The sequence below is a fragment of the Geotrypetes seraphini genome, chromosome 3 (assembly GCF_902459505.1).
Source record: "Geotrypetes seraphini chromosome 3, aGeoSer1.1, whole genome shotgun sequence".
Classification (NCBI taxonomy): domain Eukaryota; kingdom Metazoa; phylum Chordata; class Amphibia; order Gymnophiona; family Dermophiidae; genus Geotrypetes; species Geotrypetes seraphini.
Window position 1 is genome coordinate 196,583,490 of NC_047086.1, and position 18,006 is coordinate 196,601,495.

Consider the following 18,006-nt stretch of genomic DNA (forward strand, 5'->3'; position numbering starts at 1 on the left):
GCAAAAAGCTTGCTCCTGCCTTGTGCACCAATCTGCTGCAAGAAATGAGGAGGCAGCTGTCCAGCGAGGGAGGGGCAGGAACGCGGAATGCTCCTACCAATACAGCGCTGGACTGCCGGAATTAAAAAAGGTACCTGGTGTGTGTGTTATATTTGGGAAAATGAGGGAAAATGTTTGAGTACCTGATTGTAAAAACCGCTTAGATAACCTTGATAGGCGGTATATAAAATCCTAATAAACTTGAAACTTGATTTGCTCCATAAGACGCACCTACATTTCCACCCACTTTTTTGGGGGGAAAAGGTGCGTCTTTTGGAGCGAAAAATACGGTAATTCTTGATCATCTGAAGAGAAATCATTGATGGACTTTAAGCCACTTTGGCCATAATACAAACCTGATGGTTTGTGGCATTTAGAACCATCATATACTTGATTGATGGAAAAATGAATAAAGAAGTTTAAAAAACAAACAAACAATATTATAAGGACCTTATTCATTGTTAAACTCCATAAGATAGAATAAATGGCCACCTAAAGATAACAATAATAAAATAAACATGAAATTAATCGAGGAAAACTTATAAGAACACAACAAGAAAATAGAAGAGACATCTGTTAAACAATAGAAAAAAATAGTTATTTTGTAGAAAAGAACAGAGGATGCCTAACTCATCGCTTCATCAAGATAAATAAAATATCAGGCTGGGCTAGGAGCTGTCTATCAAGGTAGCCATTGTACCATAAAGGGCAAAATGATGTCACAGGCCAGGGCATGTTCCCAAAATCTCTGCCTCAACACACTGCTAACATGACATTTCAATACGACATCAGTTTCATGTCTAGGCTTACGTGCAGTAAATAACACAACACAACTTAACATCCATTTTGAAGGGTCATTTATAAAAGCAAAATGTGTCATAAGTTAAAAGCATAGTAAGCACAACAAGCTTAGCTACACTCTAAAAAGTCACATCTCTAGCTCATTCGCATGTTACATAATAGGGCGCCAAAGATGGCCCTGTATAACATCATGTATTCATGCATGCAAATGATGAATGTTTTGGGACCTTAATTCTTAGCAAAGCAAAGCTGAGTCCAAGATGAAACAGAGAGACTTTTGTAGCAAAAGAGATGCTCTTTCAAATGACAAAAAAAAAATGATGAAAATTTGCATAAAAAGTGACATCACATCTTTGCTTCCAGTTGCTGCAGAGCCTCCTAGTGCAAATCCTAGACGTATATTATGGGCCATGACTACTGGTCTAATTATGGCCTGAATCAAAGCATAGGTCAAGAGAAATGAAGAGTCAAAATAGGCCTTAAATTTCTAATTGTAACATTTTTTACATTGTTTGCTGGCCAATAAAAAGGGAGGCAAGCTCAAAATAATAAATAGTTATCATCACCTCTCGCTTAGACTACTGCAAGTTGCTTCTCAGGTCTTCCGCTCAACCATCTCTCTCCCTTCAATCCATGCAAAATTCTGCTGCACAAATTATATTCCATGGGAGCCACTACACTCACATTACCCCTCTCAAGTCACTTCACTGGCTCTCCATCCATTTCCAAATACAGTTCAAACTCCTCTTACTGACCTACAAGTGCACACTCTGCAGCACCTCAATATCTCTCCACACTTCTTTCCCCCTATACTACCCCCCCTATGAACTCAGTTTATCGGCCAAGTCCCTCTTATCTGTACCCTTCTCTTTCTCAGCCAACTCTAGATTCTGTCCCGTCTATCTTGCTGCACCTTATGCATGGAACAAATTATCTGAGTCATTACGTCAGGCGCTGTCTCTGACAGTATTAAAATCCAAGCTAAAAGCCCACTTTTTTGATGCTGCCTTTAGCTCCTAACTCCCACTCACCATAAAATTACCTAAGTCCATCCTATCAGACTCTGCAAGAAACTCCACAACCCCTTTATGTCTTGTCTGTCCAATTAGATTGTAAGTTCTTTGGAGCAGGGACTGTGAGTTGATTGTACAGTGCTGTGTATGCTTTTCAGCGCTATAGAAATTATAAATAATCCAAGATGGCCGCACGAGGAGTTGTTTGAGCTTCACTCTCCCTGAAGCTCCTTAAAATATCTTTGTCTACTGCAACTATTTACCTGTTATAATGCCGAAGAGGAGGGGACGCAGCGCTGCTGGAGCCTCGCAGCGCTCCAGAACGGCCGTCTTCGGAAACATCGAGGAACTGATGAGGAGAATGCAGGGCACGCCGACAGCTTCGGGGAGTTCCCCGCGGGAGACGCATGGTGGAGGCGCATCTGTGTCGCTCTCCATGGGGCCGGAGACATCGTTGAGCCCCGAAGTAAGGGCACCTCCCCCACGCCCTCAGTCAACCAGTTCCCCGCGAGAGGAGGTACTTCCTGAGGTCGGAGTTCACCTCCTCCCGGAGGCTAAGGAGAACAACGGGGGAACTGTGTGGCAGGACTCCCTGCCGGTGCAGAGGAGTCTGAGCGAGGAGACTGAGGAGGAAGCAGTGGGGGATGAGAGAATTCGACAGACTGCCGTAGGAGACACGCTGCCAGAGGGTGAGCTAACCAAATTAAAATTACAACCTTTACAACCTTTTCAAATTGAGAAGCCCCGAGAGGTTACATTAGATTCTCTGTGGGATCTTGTGGCCAATTTGGCAAGATCTATAAACCCACAACTACAACAATTAGAAAAGAAACTTAATAATCATGAAATTGAGATAAAAAATTTAAAGACTGGACTTGAGGACTCAAAAACTTCAGTACAGAATGTCTGTCAAGAATTAAAAGTCTCCCAACAAATTACTGAGACATTAATTAAAGACAATACTAACCTAAGAAGGAAGATGGAGGCAATGGAAAATTTCTCTCGTAATAATAATCTCAGACTGATAAATTTCCCTAGGGCTTCTATGATAGCCCCGACGGAAGTATTGGAACTTTCTGAAGAGTCGTTACCACCATTTACGCAGGTCTATTACCTTCCAAATAAAACTCAAGACCAACAACAACAGAAAATGGGACCTGACTTAATGAACATATCTAATATTTTGGAAATGTCTGATAGAGAATTGGTGACCCCTGCCACTTTACTTTTGACAGTAGCTCTCGCACCAGATAAAAACTGGTTGCTGAGACTCTTCTTTAAAAATAAACACAAAGAATTTTTAGGTTGTAAAATTCAGATGTTCCCAGATTTGGCTAGGGATACACAGAGAAGGAGACGAGAATTTTTGTTAAGGAAACCTGGTGTTATATCTCTGGGGGCGACCTTTTACTTGCGACATCCATGTAAATGTGTTATTAATTATCATTCTCATAAATATGTTTTCTTTGAGCCATCTCAACTGACAACCTTTCTCTCAACTGCATCTCTGGAGAAAGAAAGTGCTTAGTTTAAGAAAGGGTGCTTTAATCTCATTCAACTAGTTATTGCTTGGTTTAAATATAATTACTTTGATTCGCCTATTACCCCTCTTGGATCTGATTGAGGACTTGAGTAGAAATTTATGCTTATATTTGATATTCTTTTATATATCTTTTCAATTGTATTAATTTCATGCTGAATTTCCTTTCTGTACAAGTTTTATGCTTGATTATATTGAAAAATTCAATAAATATTAAATAATAAAAAAAAAAAAGAAATTATAAATAATAGTATTAGTAGTGTTAGATTCCAAACTTTGGACAGGAACTTAGTACCAAGAGTTGTACAATTCCAAACTTTGGACAGGAACTTAGTACCAAGAGTTGTACAAATCCAAAAATTTTCAGTCCCTTAACAGGTTTTTGGGGCTGCAACTCCTGGACAAAGTGGCTGTTTTGTGTTATGCAGAGGTGACATCCATTCAGCTGCCTGAAAGTCTCAAACCAATAGAGATCCAGCCATGGTTCTGTTGGAGCCCCTAGGGAACATCAACATAAAATTTTGTTCAATTTGGAGGAGGTCAAGTGTGGACCCTGGTGTACATGATATGGAATCAATATTCCCTCTAAGGTGCGCAGCTGCGTGGCCGTGCACCACTTTTTTACCTCTCTGCACAGCAGTTTTGGACTGCTGTGCACTTGAGCAGCACTTCCCCATCTCCTTCTTGCTGCCACTCTAACTGCTGCTTCTCCAAACGAACAGCAGTGGCAAAATAGCCTGCCATACTCTACGGTGGGCCCACACTGGCAGGGTCTGTATGCTCAGTGGCTGGCTGTGCCCCCAAACTGGAAGAGGACATCAGAGGGGCATGACCAGCAGCTGTGTGTACTGAGGCTGCAAGTGGAGCCCGCGGGAGAGTGAGGTAGGCTGTTTTGCTGCTGCTGCTACTTTTTAAAGGAGAAGCCAGAACAATGGTGGGCATGAAGGAGGTGGGGAAGTGCTCAATGGAAATGGGAGAGAGGAGGTAGATGCTAGATGGAAGTGGGGAAGAGAGTAGGGGCAGCAGATGCTGGATGGAGGCGGGGAGGAGGAAAGTGGGGGCAGAGGCAGGATGGTTATATCCACAGTACAGTGGGGACATGCATTGCTTTCTCTTTTTCTGGTGTTACACTGTATGAAGAGTCTGGTTTCTTGAGTGTTCATTTTAATTTCTATTCCTATTTTTTATTTTGTGGTTACTTATTCTATACTGGATAAAGTCTGTGTTCTGCATGTGTGAAAGAAATTTGGTTTCCGTTCTGGTTTGTTTAGTTTTCCAACAAGTTTAGTGATGTCTAGTGCTCATAGCAGTGTTTGTGGTACAGTTTTTTTCCATAATTACGTAGATGTTTGTTGTGTGACTTGTGGAAGCTGCTGCTATTATGGTATCTTGGAATTGCTCTGTAGGTCCTGAGTGACGTTTGTAGTATTTTGTATTATTTCACTATGGGCTCCTTTTATCAAGCTGCGTTAGCGGGGTTAACGCGCATGACTTTTCATCACGCGCTAACCCCTAAAAACTACCGCCTGCTCAAGAGGAGGCAGTAGCAGCTAGTGCAGCAGGTGGTTTAACGCGTGCTATTACGTGCGTTAAACTGCTAGCGCGGATTGATAAAAGGAGCCCTATATCTGCCTGCAAGCCTGGTATTGAATTTGGATTGGATTGATATAGGTATTTGGGTTGTTTTGTTCATGAAATAAATGCATTATGTGTTTATTCAGGTTCCCTTTGTATAATATTAAACTTTTGTAAAGATCAGAAAAACCATTCAATGCAGTGTGACACATTTATGTACGATAGTTGTTGGGGTGGGTTTTTTTTTGTTTGTTTATGTTCTCTTTAGTTCAACAGAAATGATTTTACTTCTAATTTTTTAAATATAATTTACATAATTTTCAAAAATTGATTGCCTTTATGCACCCCCCCACGGTTCACCAACTGCTGCTCAGAAAACATCATGACTTGGCTTAAAGGGAACGTTGTTTGGAATGGCCCAATTATGAACTGAAAATGTCCAAGATAACATAATTTATTTGAGAAATTCCCTGACCGCTATTTGTCCTGTTTTAATTAGATTGTAAGCTCTATTGAGCAAGGATTGTCTCTTACATGTTTAATGTATAGAGCTGCATATATCTAGCAGTGCTATAGAAATGGTAAGTAGTAGTAGCAGTAGACTGGTGCAATCAAATAAAAACATAAGCATAAGTATCACCCTGTGGATGTGGCAGTTGGTCTGACAGCCAGCAGGCCACAGTCTTTTCTGGATTTAGAACCAGATGTGATCAGATAACCATTTTGCAATCTCATCCAGGAATATTTGAAGAAACTGAAAATCAGAACTGGTGGAGTTTGTAGGAAATAAGAGAAGTATGTCATCTGTGAAATATGAAACTGAATCATTTCAAAGGATACTTTACAGCGGACTAGTAGTGCTGGTAAGCAAAAACTAAGTGGGTAACCTCCCCCAACCTCTTGTTTTATTACCCAACCCTTTTTATTTGTTTATGAATTGTATTGAATCCTTTAATTTTTTTCCCCTCCCTTTCTCACATGTATTGTTTGGTAAAATAGTACTAACTGTTTAGTTTAATTATTTTGACTTTTTTGTCTTTTTAACCCAATTTTATAACTAAGTGTAAATCACATTGGATTTGGATTTTGCGATCAAATCAAATATTTTAAATACACTTGAAAACGAGAGAATGGTAAATTCTTGTATCAATAGTGCTAGTGGGCTAATTGTGTAGGTTTGTATTATGGGCTTTACATTTTTGTTATATCTAAGCTCTTAGCTCTGAGATTAGTTATAATTTGTATGTGGGGCTTGGTGTTCTGTTACTTATTGATTTTCTGTTTGAACAATTTTTTGTACAACCTAGTTCTTTTCCTTGCCTCCAAGCCATTGATTTCCAGTGTCTTCTAGGGGAAGGGTTTGTAGAAAGCACATAATAATGAATGGTATCTTTGTACTTTTTTATTATTATTGTTCAGCTAGTATGTTTTATTGTTATTATTCAGCTATTATGTCAAGGGATGGGGGTTGTAGGGAATGGGGGAGGGGGGACTATTCTGTTTATCCAAAAATTTGATGACCTAGACTTTTTGTTCCTTTTTTAATTGTATGTGCCTGCCATGTTTGGTATTCTTGTTTTTGCTGCTCTGTTGTCATATAAAAAAAAATAAAATTAAAGGGTAAAGGTAAGAGAATAGAACCCTAGGTAGTTCTCTGAAAGAAGAATGGTCAGAAAATGAAGTTGATTGCACCCTAAAGTATCTTTCATGAAGAAAAGATTTAAACCAGGACAGAACTGTACCAGTCAAGCCCAAATTGGCTAAATATGGATGGTCAACTAGACCTAATGCTACAGAGAGATCAAGAGATATGGCAAGCATGATATGATTTTGGTCTAAATGAGAATGGACTTCACGGATAACAGTTGTAATGACTGTTTTGGTACTAAAGTGGTGACAAAAGCCTGACTGTTGGAGATGGAATGTCAAGTTTCTATCGATGAATTTGACTGAGTTGCAACAAAATGGTTTTCTCAATGATCCTGGAAAGGCAATTCAGGTTAGAGACAAGTCTGTAATGTACAGAAATGGAGAGATATGAGTGTAATAGGTAAATACATACCTTAACACCATTCATGGAGCTGGTGTAATTGCTCACACCGAAATGCCAGAGATATAAATGTAACATAGTATGCTATAAGTCACATGTTTAAGTGTGAATTAGGCCCAAACTCCATGCCTATCTGTACTTTGGCATTTATGTGCATATACAGTATACTTATATATGTGTTTGTAAGCCATTATTCTAATCATTTATGTGCATAATCAGCACATAAATATTAACATCCACCTTACAGAATTAACCTTTTAAGGCCCAAAAAGAGAATGCTTATGTTCAGATCTAGCATATTGAAAAGGTTACTGCTAGCTATGAAACACTAATCAAGAAATGTATAAAATTAATCCAATAAAAAGGTATCACCATCTATTGTGTATTTGCCCTAATTTAACCTTTCAGTCTGACTGGGTCAGGAACTGGTTGAGTGGAAGGTGACAGAGGGTAGTGGTCAATGGAGATCTCTCTGAAGAAAGGGATGTCACCAGTGGTGTACCTCAAGGTTCAATTCTTGGGCCTGTTCATTTTAACATTTTAGTGGGACTTGGCAGTGATAGTTATGTGATGATCTTCAGGTGGCCATACAGGTCAAAAAGATGATGGTGAAAGCTAGAAGGATGTTAAGGCCAGTAGGAAAAAGGAGGTATTGATGCCCCTGTATAAGTCTCTGGTGTAGGGTTACCGTATGACTCCAGAAAAAGGAGGACAGATTGAGACATCTGGGTTTTACTTTCATTGAAAGCAATGGAAGTAAAACCTGGATGTCTCAATCCGTCCTTTTTCTGGGGCCCTATGGTAACTCTACTCTGGTGAGACCTCATTTAGAATATTAAGAACAATTCTGGAGACCACACCTTCAGAAAGATATAAACAGGATGGAGTCGGTCCACAGGAAGGCTACTAAAATAGTCAATGGTCTTCGACATAAGGCGTATGGAGACAGACATAGATCTCAATATATATATACTTGGTACATGGGCTTGTTGTACCACTGAGGCTTGCGCGCATCTGTGAAGCTGAAAGCTATGCCATCCCAAAGCGGACATCCCTGTCCCAAGGCGGACAGGTTTCAACAGAGATATCAGGTTTCAGCAACAGATGAAAAGTGCTGGAGTAGGATCGTGTTTGATGCAACAACGGCGACATAGAATTTATATTGCGCAAAAGGCCCAGCAATCTACTTCTGTATTCTGCCACAAAAACTTGATGATTTTCATCGTCACTAGGACTCGAACACGAGTCAATAGCACCTAACATGTATACAGGTAATCCCCGAATTACAGACACCTGGCTTAAGTACAACTCATACTTAAGGACGCAGTTGTGGCTTCATTTGATTCCACTGAGCAATATTTCCAGTGGCATAGACTCCTACACTTCTCCTGTAGCAGATTCAGGAACGATGCATGGCCACATTAAGAACAGTGTGTGCTTGTGTATGTTGTACCTTAGAGGGAACACTGGGACAGTTGGCCCTATAGTCTGCTGGGAGCAGAGGTAAGCAGCAAGTATCTTAAAATCTACAAGTTCTGAGTTACATACAAATCCAAGTTAAGAACAGCTTTAAAAATGTAACTCGTTCTTAACCCAGGGATTGACTGTATTTTGGAGGAAAGGCAGGAGAGGGGAGATATGGTAGAAATATTTAAATACCTACTTGGCATAAATGCACATGAGGTAAGTCTCATTTGAAAGGAAGCTTCGGAATAAGAAGGCAGATGCTGAAGGAAGTGGGGGGAAGGGAGAGGAGAAAGTAAAATACCAGACCATGGGGGTGTGGGAGAGGGAAGGAGAGGAGAGAGATGCCAGACCATTGGAGGAGGGAAGGGAAGAAGATGGATGCCAGACCAATGGGGATGAAGGGAGAGATGGAAGGGGGAGGCATAAAGTTTCTGGAGGGGAATAGAAGGAGAAAAGATGCCATATAGAAGGGGCAGAGGGTAGACAGTGGATGAAAGGAAGAGAGTTACAAGAAGATGAGAAAAGCAGAAACCAGAGAAGACAAGGTAGAAAAAAAAAATTTCTATTTATTTGTTGCTTTAGGAGACATGTGTCACTGTTTCTGTGGAGTTGCATTATATGCAGAGTCCAGCTTCTTGGTGCTTCAGTTTAACCTTTGTCTACGTATTTTTATTCTTTCTCCCCATTTACAAAACTGTAGAGCGTTTTTTAGCGTTGGCTGTTACCACCATGGCTAAAAACCACACTACAGTTTTGAAAAAGGGGGAGGGGTTAGTTTGTGATTACATACTAAGTGAAGGTGTTTTCTGTGTGTTCAAAAAGACATGGTTTTCTGTTAGGATTGACTGCGTAGGATTGATCTGTACTAGTCTGGCTTGTTTAGTTTTACAATGGGTTTATTGATGTACTGCTCACTACAGTATGTAAGATGCTGCCTTTTCCTAGTTACACTCTTGGGTGATGTGTGGATTGTTACTAAAAATCATGTTTTTCATACAGATGGGGGGGGGGGGGGGTCAAAAAATGATGGGCTCCGGGTGTCACCTATGCTAGGTACGCCACTGGCTAGCGCGTCTTAGTAAAAGGATCCCTGTGTCTGAATTCAAGAAAGTATGGGACAGGCATGTGGGATCTCTTACGGAGAGCAGGAGATAGCATCCAGTCTGCCCATCCACTATCTGCCATCATATTTCTATGTTTCTGTACGTTCTAAAAAAAACAAAACAAAACCAACAAAAAAACCCCAACAACCCCAAAACAAAACCGAATTATAATGTGTTAGTGCAGGACATCCCAGATAAGTATTAGTGACAGGCAGCTCGTCTGGGTCTTTCCTGTGCCGCAATTTTAGCCGTCCAGCTACCCACCTCGCCTACCATTTGGTTAAAAAAAAAAAAGAGAAAGTCTCGCTTTCCCCAACAATCTGGTGACCAAACGAATAATTTTTTAAAAAATAAGTCAGTATTTGCCATCTTTTGCTCTTTCTACTCTGACTTGAGAAAGTGTTACCTGAAACGTCTCCAGCAGAAAATCAGTACCAGAAAATCAAACCTCTGCTGTCCAATGACCTAGAAATTACTAGTGTGTTTGACATAAGCTCACGCTGTCCCGCACTCACGAAGCAGAACAGGCACAAAGCGCATGCCCGAACTAACCCGACGTGCATTTATCGTACCTCAATGATGTCACGCGTCTGCGCCAAAGTGGTGAGTCACAGATTTTTTTTTTTTTGAGAGAGAGAGATGCGTCACAGGGCGCGCCAGGCTTTCCTTGGGAGAAAAAAAAAAATCTCTGCCGCATCATTAGGTGCCTTCGATCCTACTGATGCTCGTTTTGGATTGGCTATAGACCATGTCAGTCAGAAAAAAAGCAGCTCACGGATTGGCCGGAGCAGGACTGAGTGGGGAGTGTATCCTAGAGAACCGTAGGGTACGGGACCGGTAGAGAGTTCCATGGCGGAGTTGCGGTGTGTTGGCACTGGAGGCTTTGGCGGTGGAGGTAAGAGAAAAAGAGGCAATGGGAGGGGGGGTCATCGTGGTGCGTTAGCGACTTGTCTGTAGCGAAGAGGCAGCACCCCGAGCAGGCTGGAGGTGTGTATGTGGCACGTTTGGCATTTTAATTTTGTTACAGGGCAGCCCAGTTCTCTCGCCGGCGACCGAAGGTCTTTGGCGCCAGAAAGCCTGGTGCTCTTCTTTCTTCGTGTGTGAACAGGTGTCTGCATCAGTGAAAACCCGCCTTCAGAGAGGCTGAAGATCACAGTAAGGGGTGGAAAAGGATTCGGTAATAAGGCAGGCAGCAGGTCTCATTAAACCTATCTATATTCCCGAGTTTCTCAGTCAAGTTGTTCCTCTGGCAATTAACATAGCACTGGTCAACGAGCATTTTGCTCGGTCACCTGTACCATAACAAGGGCCACATGCTGACTCTCAATCGGAAAACAGTCTTCGTCCAGTTTTTAAGCTATGCGTCAGTTTGTGTTTATTATCATTTTCACGTGGATATTTTACTGTTTCTGTAACACAATATTGCGTTTTAGGGCAGCTCATCGATCACATATACCAGTAATGTGAAAGCTTATACTAAAAAGTGATTGTGCTGCTTTTTCTACCTGTGAAGTTTTATATTTTGGGGTCCTTTTACTAAGGCGTGCTAGCCGTTTTAGCGTGCGCTAATGCGGCTAGCGCGCCTTAGTAAAAGGACCCCTTTGTTTTTGTCTAAGATATTAAAATTATTATGAATAGATGAGGTTGTGTTAACCATCCTGGTAATTTCTGTTATGTCTGTGGACAATTTAATGCACAAGATCATCAAAAGAATCTGTCCAGGAGACTTCAAAGTACATACAGTTATCGTTAGTGACCCTTTGGCTACCAGTGACTCCATCCCTCAATGTTTTGCCCTTATTCGTTCTTTTTCTTTAAAAGAAATTGTAGTTCTACGCTTCTTACCCCAATCTCTAGTTAGTGATGTCCAATGTCTGTCTATTATATGTCCTCCATCTTCCCATTTTATGTGTACATCGCTTTGAAATTTTTATTTAAGCATTTTATCAACTATTCCGGATTAACACAATGGCTGAATGGGAAACGGAAGAAGATGCCTTTCGCTGTACCCATGGTGTGGTGTGAGCCAACAAATCATCACTCAGACAATTATTTTTGCATGACAAAAATTGCTGGATTCACAAAGAGGAATAATAGTGTATCTTGATTGCCCATCAGCAATTAAACCCGTTCCTCATGACTCAGAGAATCCAGTTCCAGTTCCTCCTTCTACATCTGCAGCATAATGTGCTGAAAGTTCAGATGAAGAATTTGCCTCTGTTGCTGTGGAGGAGTTGTATGAACTTGAAGTGGATGAAAAATAACATCACTTGCTAACTCGAGAAGATCTTAATGATCTGGTTAGAGACTTGTCACTGCCAAAGGAGAAAGCAGAATTGTTGGGTTCAGGGCTGAAGCAATGGAATCTTTTAAGGCAGGACACCAAAATATCTTTTTTCTGTGATTGTCACATCATCCTGGCTTCCTTTTACTAAATGGAAGGAAACATTTGTTTCTGTATGATATTAATGGTCTCATGCGTGAACTGGGATATGAACATGTTTCTGTCGAATGGAGAATTTTACACAATGGAAACCAGAAGCCATCTCTTCCTATTGCTCATACAGTTGGTTTGTAGGAAACATATGAATCAATGGAGACACTTTTAAAACTCATACTCTATGCAGATCACCAGTGAAACCTCTGTGGTGATCTCAAAGTTGTGTCACTCCTTCTGGGTCTGCAACTGGGGTACACCAAATATATATGCTTCTTGTGTCTTTGGAACAGTTGTGATGATGCCAACCACTACAGGCAGAAACAATGGCCAAACCGAGATGAATCTGTACCTGGCAGATAAAATGTGAAACGCCTGCCATTGGTACAGCATGAGAAAATCTATCTTCCAGCATTTCACATAAAACTGGGTCTGCTGAAATATTTTATCAAGGTGATGGACAGAAATGGTGATGCGTTTCAGCACCTAAGAAGTACCGTATTTCTCGCTCCATATGACACACCCTAGATTTATAGGAGGAAAACAAGAAAAAACCCCATTCTAAACCAAATTCTTCCTGCCAGGCTCTGCACCCTGTCCCCCCTCCCTACCAGACTCTATACCCTGTCTCCCCTTTGGTGGTCTAGTGGTAGGCTGGGACAGGGCAGGCAGGCAGGCCTAGTGACATGCAGGCAGGCCCCCAACCCCGAGGCAAGCAAGCAGGCAGGGCCCCCCGTACCTTATTTTAGTTCCTTCGGCGGTCTGGTGGTCCTGCCTTTTCCTCCAGCTGACTCCTGACACAGTGGCTAGAGAATGACATGGGGAAAAAATTTGTCCCCGTCCCATTCCCGCGAGCTCTGTCCCTGTTCTATCCCCACATTCTCTAACAGTGGTGCAAAAGCGGCACTTATTCCCTCCAGCTGACTCCCGTCAGAGTGACGCAAATGGCAGGTGAAAAGCGTGTCCCTGTCTTTTGTTGGGGGTCAGCTGGAGGAAAGAGCAGGACCGCTCTGTCGGGAGTCAGCTGGAGAGAAGGGCAGGACTGCCGGACCGCGGAAAGCACGCACCTGCCTTTTGTCGGGAGACAGCTGGAAGGGCAGGACTGCTGGAGGAACTAAATAAGGTAACGGGGGAGTGGGTTGGGGTATTCGCTCCATAAGATGCACCCTTATTTCCACCCACTTTTTTTTTTGGGGGGGGGGAGTGCATCTTATAGAGTGAAAAATACGGTATATTTGGTTTCAAGAAAAGTGAAGCCAAAATCAAACGTGTTTTTGTTGGACCAGAAATCTTTGAACTGATCCTTGATGATGTATTCAAAGTACAGAAGCTGAATCAGCAGCATGGGAAGCATTTGTGCTGGTTGTTCAGAATTTTCTGGTAATCACAGATTAGAGAATTATGCTGAGCTTGTGGAGAATATGCTGACAGCATGTCAGCTAATGGGTGCCAGAATGTCACATAAAATGCACTTCTTACATTCTCACCTCGACTTCTTTCCACCCAATCTTGGTGATGTCAGTGATGAGCATGAGGTAAGATTTCATCACGATATCAAGGTGATGGAAAGCAGATATTGGGGAAAGTTCAATCCCAGTATGATGGGAGACTATTGTTTTTTGTAGAGAGAGACAAATGTACAATACAAGTGTAAAAGCAAGTGTCTCAAACATTTCTGAACATGCTGACATCACTTTTGTGTGAGTTGAGAGGCGTAAATATATGCTGTATCATGTCTCCTTATTGTCTTTGTGTTTGTTGTGAGAGTAAAAACTCCTTAACACAAGTTTGATGGGTCACAGTTCATACTTGCAATATTGTGCCGATGTGGCAATCTGTCTAAAAAATCAGTAACGTGTATCTCAGAAACCTGATGTGCTAGCTGAATTTCAATTACAGATCTGAAATCAGCATCATTAAATTAACTAAGAACACTTAAGTTCTCAGTAGGAAAGAAAAACTTTTTTTTTTTTGGTTGACCAGTATAATCGATTGAAATTTCTCCACTCTTAGCTAGGCCCAGGCCCCATACCCCTGCCACAAGCCCAAGCTGGGCTGTTCTTAGTTGTCCTTGTATTCCAGTCTTTTCTTGGGGCTGCCAGTTAGGGTAGGTGTGTATCACACTCCCTAAGCATCCTCTCTCCGGGGACAGGAAAATAGCTGAATGTAACTAATTTTAAGCTACCAGTGAAAAAGATGTGAGCTAGATCCAAAATCTCGTCCCTTCCACCCCCCCCCCCCAAGCGGGTTGGAGATACTCAGTTTTCACTGTTTCTGCTCGATTCCTCGTGGTTCAGTTACCCACTAAGGGTCTTAAGCTACCAACTGTTATTGCTTTGTTGAAGGAGCTGGAGAAGTCATTTAATCCCCTATTGCCCCAGATACAAAAACTATATTATTAAGATACAGTGGTACCTCGGTTTACGAGTGCACCGGTTTGTGAGTGTTTTGCAAGACGAGCAAAACATTCGCAAAATCGGTGCCTCAGAAACCGAGCGTGCCTCGATTTGCGATTGCCCCCCCCCCCCCGCGAACCAGCACCCACCCCTTCGATCCGGCATCCCCCCCGCCGCCATCTGGCACCCCCCACTGCGACCTGAGGTTCCCTAACCCACCCGAACCCTCTTCTTACTTTAGTGTAGCCTCCGCACCAGCATGTCCTGTGCGTTGGTGCCGGTGCCCGAAGATCTGCCTCCTGTGCTGGGCCTTGAGCATGTGCGCATGCTCAAGGCCTGAGAGTAAGAAGAGGGTTCGGGTGGGTTGGGGGACCTCAGGTTGCGGCGGCGAGGGTGGTGCCGGATCGTGTGTGTGGGGGGGGGAGGGTGCCGGTTTGCGGGGGGGAGGGGAACAGCGCTGCTGGCCTTGGGGGGAGGGCTGGGGGGTGGGAACCTATCAAAGCGAGTTTCCATTATTTCCTTTGGGGAAACTCGCTTTGATAAACGAGCATTTTGGATTATGAGCATGCTCCTGGAACGGATTATGCTCGTAATCCAAGGTACCACTGTACTTATATATTGCCCTTTGCAAGACCACCAAGGCAGTTTGTACATTCAGGTACTCTTTAAGTATTTTTCTCTATCTGTCCTGGCAGGCTCAGTCTACTTTGGTTGTACCACAGAAAGGTAGTATTGTATGTCAAATACATGATCCTTTATTCCTTAATATGTGCAGGACCCAATGTTTATCTGTGAATTTGTATCTAATGTAAAGGAGGGTGAAGTTATTTGCAGAAGGCCACAAGTCATGTCAACAGAATTTGAACCTGGCCTGCTGCTCTGGGGCCTGATTCTGTGTAGGACGTCTGGTCTCAGCAGCCGCCTCAGCAGCTTTTGAGAATCACACACGGGCGTCCTGTATGGAATCTTCTAACCACCCCGATTTTCTAACTGACATCCATGTCAGAGGCGCTGGTTAGAGAATCGCATTGCTGCTGAGCTAATCGTGGCAAGGGAATCTCCCTGCCGTGATCAATTTAGCGGCTGCAGCAGGGTACCTGTCCCCCGTGAAGTCGGCCGGCTGGAGTGGCACTCTGCCCCATCATCCCCCGAACCCCACCAAACACTCCTCAACACTCCGAAGATCCCTCTGCCACCCCTAAATGCCACCGTACCTTTATCTGATGGCTGGTAAGAGGGATGGCCACTCCCTCCTGCCGGCAGGTCCGCCACTGCAAAATGGCAGGCGTTCCCCCTTCCTGGCACATACTATGATGTGAACAAAAAAATGGGGAAGGAAACATGCACATCAACCTGGGATAAAAAATGGGTTTATTAAAAACAAATGAGAATCTTTGACTTGGATTAAGATGCTTAGCCTTTTGGGTTATAAACAATCTTGCAGATGTGGACCACCTCACAGCCGCCTTCATATTGGACATGGAGGGCACATATCTCGCAACTTATTGTATGGGAAGCTCAGGATGCTAAAGCTACCTATAAACTGAAGAAGTTTTTTCTTTCCATCTGGGAGCAATACTTACACTCTCTTGCTCCATGAGCCCGTAGTCAAATTTTAAATAGATTGGGCGATACTCCTGGATAAGATAGATATTGATATAGGGCGTTCCATACCTTTGACCTTGTGGTATTATGATACTGGTGTAGTTTCTTGCTTTGAGTTCTTTTTGGGTCTGCCTCAATGTATTCCTACTCTGCCTTTCGCAATTATTTGTTTAGCCTTACAACATAGACCTTAGTTGGGACTAGGGAAGGGGAAGGAGGGGGGTTCTGGGGAGAGGGGTGTTATCTGTTGTTTTTATCATGTTCAGAGACTTTGTGGTGTACCTTGTGTTATGGTTCAATTGCAGACTTTGGTTTACTAGCCTACTCCGTGAAAAATTTAGGATACCCCATGAAATATTCAATTCTTAAGAAATGTTCACACATCAATGTCAAATCTTTTTTTTTTTAATTTATCTCTGGAAAAGAAAGTGATGCAATTACAGGTAAATAACAAACATTTTCCTTGATTTACTCATGAAACAAAAGATATCCACAAAAATGTGTATTCTACCTGAGGAATAAATTAGGACACCCTAAACCCTAATTGCTAGTTTTACCCCCTTTGGCTGAAATAACTGCAGTGAGACGCTTTTTGTAGCCATCTACCAGTCTGACATCGGTTTGAGGAATGTTTGGCCTATTCCTCAATGCAAATTCTTTCAGCTGTGAGATGTTTGAGAGGTTTGCTCAGGGCTTGACTGGCCACGCCAGGACTCTCCATTTCTTAGTTTTCAGCCAGTCCTTGGTGGACTCAGAGAGCAACTAAAACCCTCCGAGCTAACTCACCGGGAGATTCCCCATCAAGCAACGCTATGCAGATATATACATTGGCACTCTGCTCAACATCCTGTGTTTTCCCTTGGCTAAGAACTGGAAGCAGGTGAGTCTGTGTGTCAGGATTCAATGAGCACTTCAGCTGCAGATGTTGAACCAAAGCCTCCTTTGCTAGCGGTTCATTAGCTGGAAATACATTTCCAGGAGAAGCAGTGAAAGCAGTTATTAAAGAAAGTGGAGAGAATCTTCGGTCGCCGCCATGAGCCAGGGCCTTGTTACCACAGTGAAGGATGACTCCTGCGAGTCACCTCCCTCTCCACCTCCCCTCCCCTTTCTTTGGTGCCTTCTTCCCACCCTAGCTCTCGGAGGTAGTGTCTTCTTCCCACCCTAGTTGAAGAGTGCTTTGCTACATCCCATCCGTCTTACCTGATAATTTTCTTTTCCTTAGTCACAACAGATGAATCCTGAATCCATCCTGTTCTTATGCAGCTAATTGGTTTGTCTGTTTTCTCCAGTTTGTTTTTTTTCATTCAGGTCTCCCACAGGTTGGTTTCAGCCATTTGGATATTTAAGTTCGTTAGGAGATGATAGAAACATAGAAACATAGAAAGATGACGGCAGAAAAGGGCTATAGCCCATCAAGTCTGCCCACTCTACTGTCCCACCCCATTAAGTCAGAGTGCTGCTCGACCCATGTAGAGATCCCACGTGGATGTCCCATTTATTCTTAAAGTCAAGCACGCTAGTGGCCTTGATCACCTGCACCGGTAGTTTGTTCCAGTGATCTACCACCCTTTCTGTAAAGAAATACTTCCTGGTGTCACCACCAAATCTCCCTCCTCTGAGTTTGAGCGGGTGCCCCCTTGTGACTGAAGGTCCCTTAGGAAAGAATATGTCGTTTTCCACCTCGACACGACCTGTGACGTACTTAAATGTCTCAATCATGTCACCCCTCTCCCTGCGCTCTTCTAGAGAGTAGAGCTGCAACTTGCCCAGTCTTTCCTCGTATGAGAGACCCTTGAGTCCGGAGACCATCCTAGTGGCCATTCGCTGGACTGACTCAGCTCGAAGTACATCTTTATGGTAATGTGGCCTCCAGAACTGCACACAGTACTCCAGATGAGGTCTCACCATGGTTCTGTACAGTGGCATTATGACTTCAGGTTTACGACTGATGAAGCTTCTATTGATACATCCCATCATCCT

The 18,006-nt window shown here is 42.8% G+C and overlaps 1 protein-coding gene across 5 annotated transcripts in view; it reads left to right on the plus strand.

The window, feature by feature from the left end:
* The first annotated feature begins 9,001 nt into the window (after window positions 1-9,001).
* Window positions 9,002-18,006, plus strand: part of SPRYD3 (SPRY domain containing 3) — a 158,483-nt gene continuing 149,478 nt past the window's right edge. Inside the window, exon 1 of one of the 5 annotated variants that reach the window (XM_033936515.1) lies at window positions 9,002-9,030. The gene's annotated coding sequence lies outside the window, so the exon portion shown is untranslated. Of the gene's footprint in view, window positions 9,031-10,324; window positions 10,484-18,006 lie in introns of those variants that run through there. The other 4 variants (XM_033936518.1, XM_033936517.1, XM_033936514.1 and 1 more) reach the window with 4 other exon arrangements.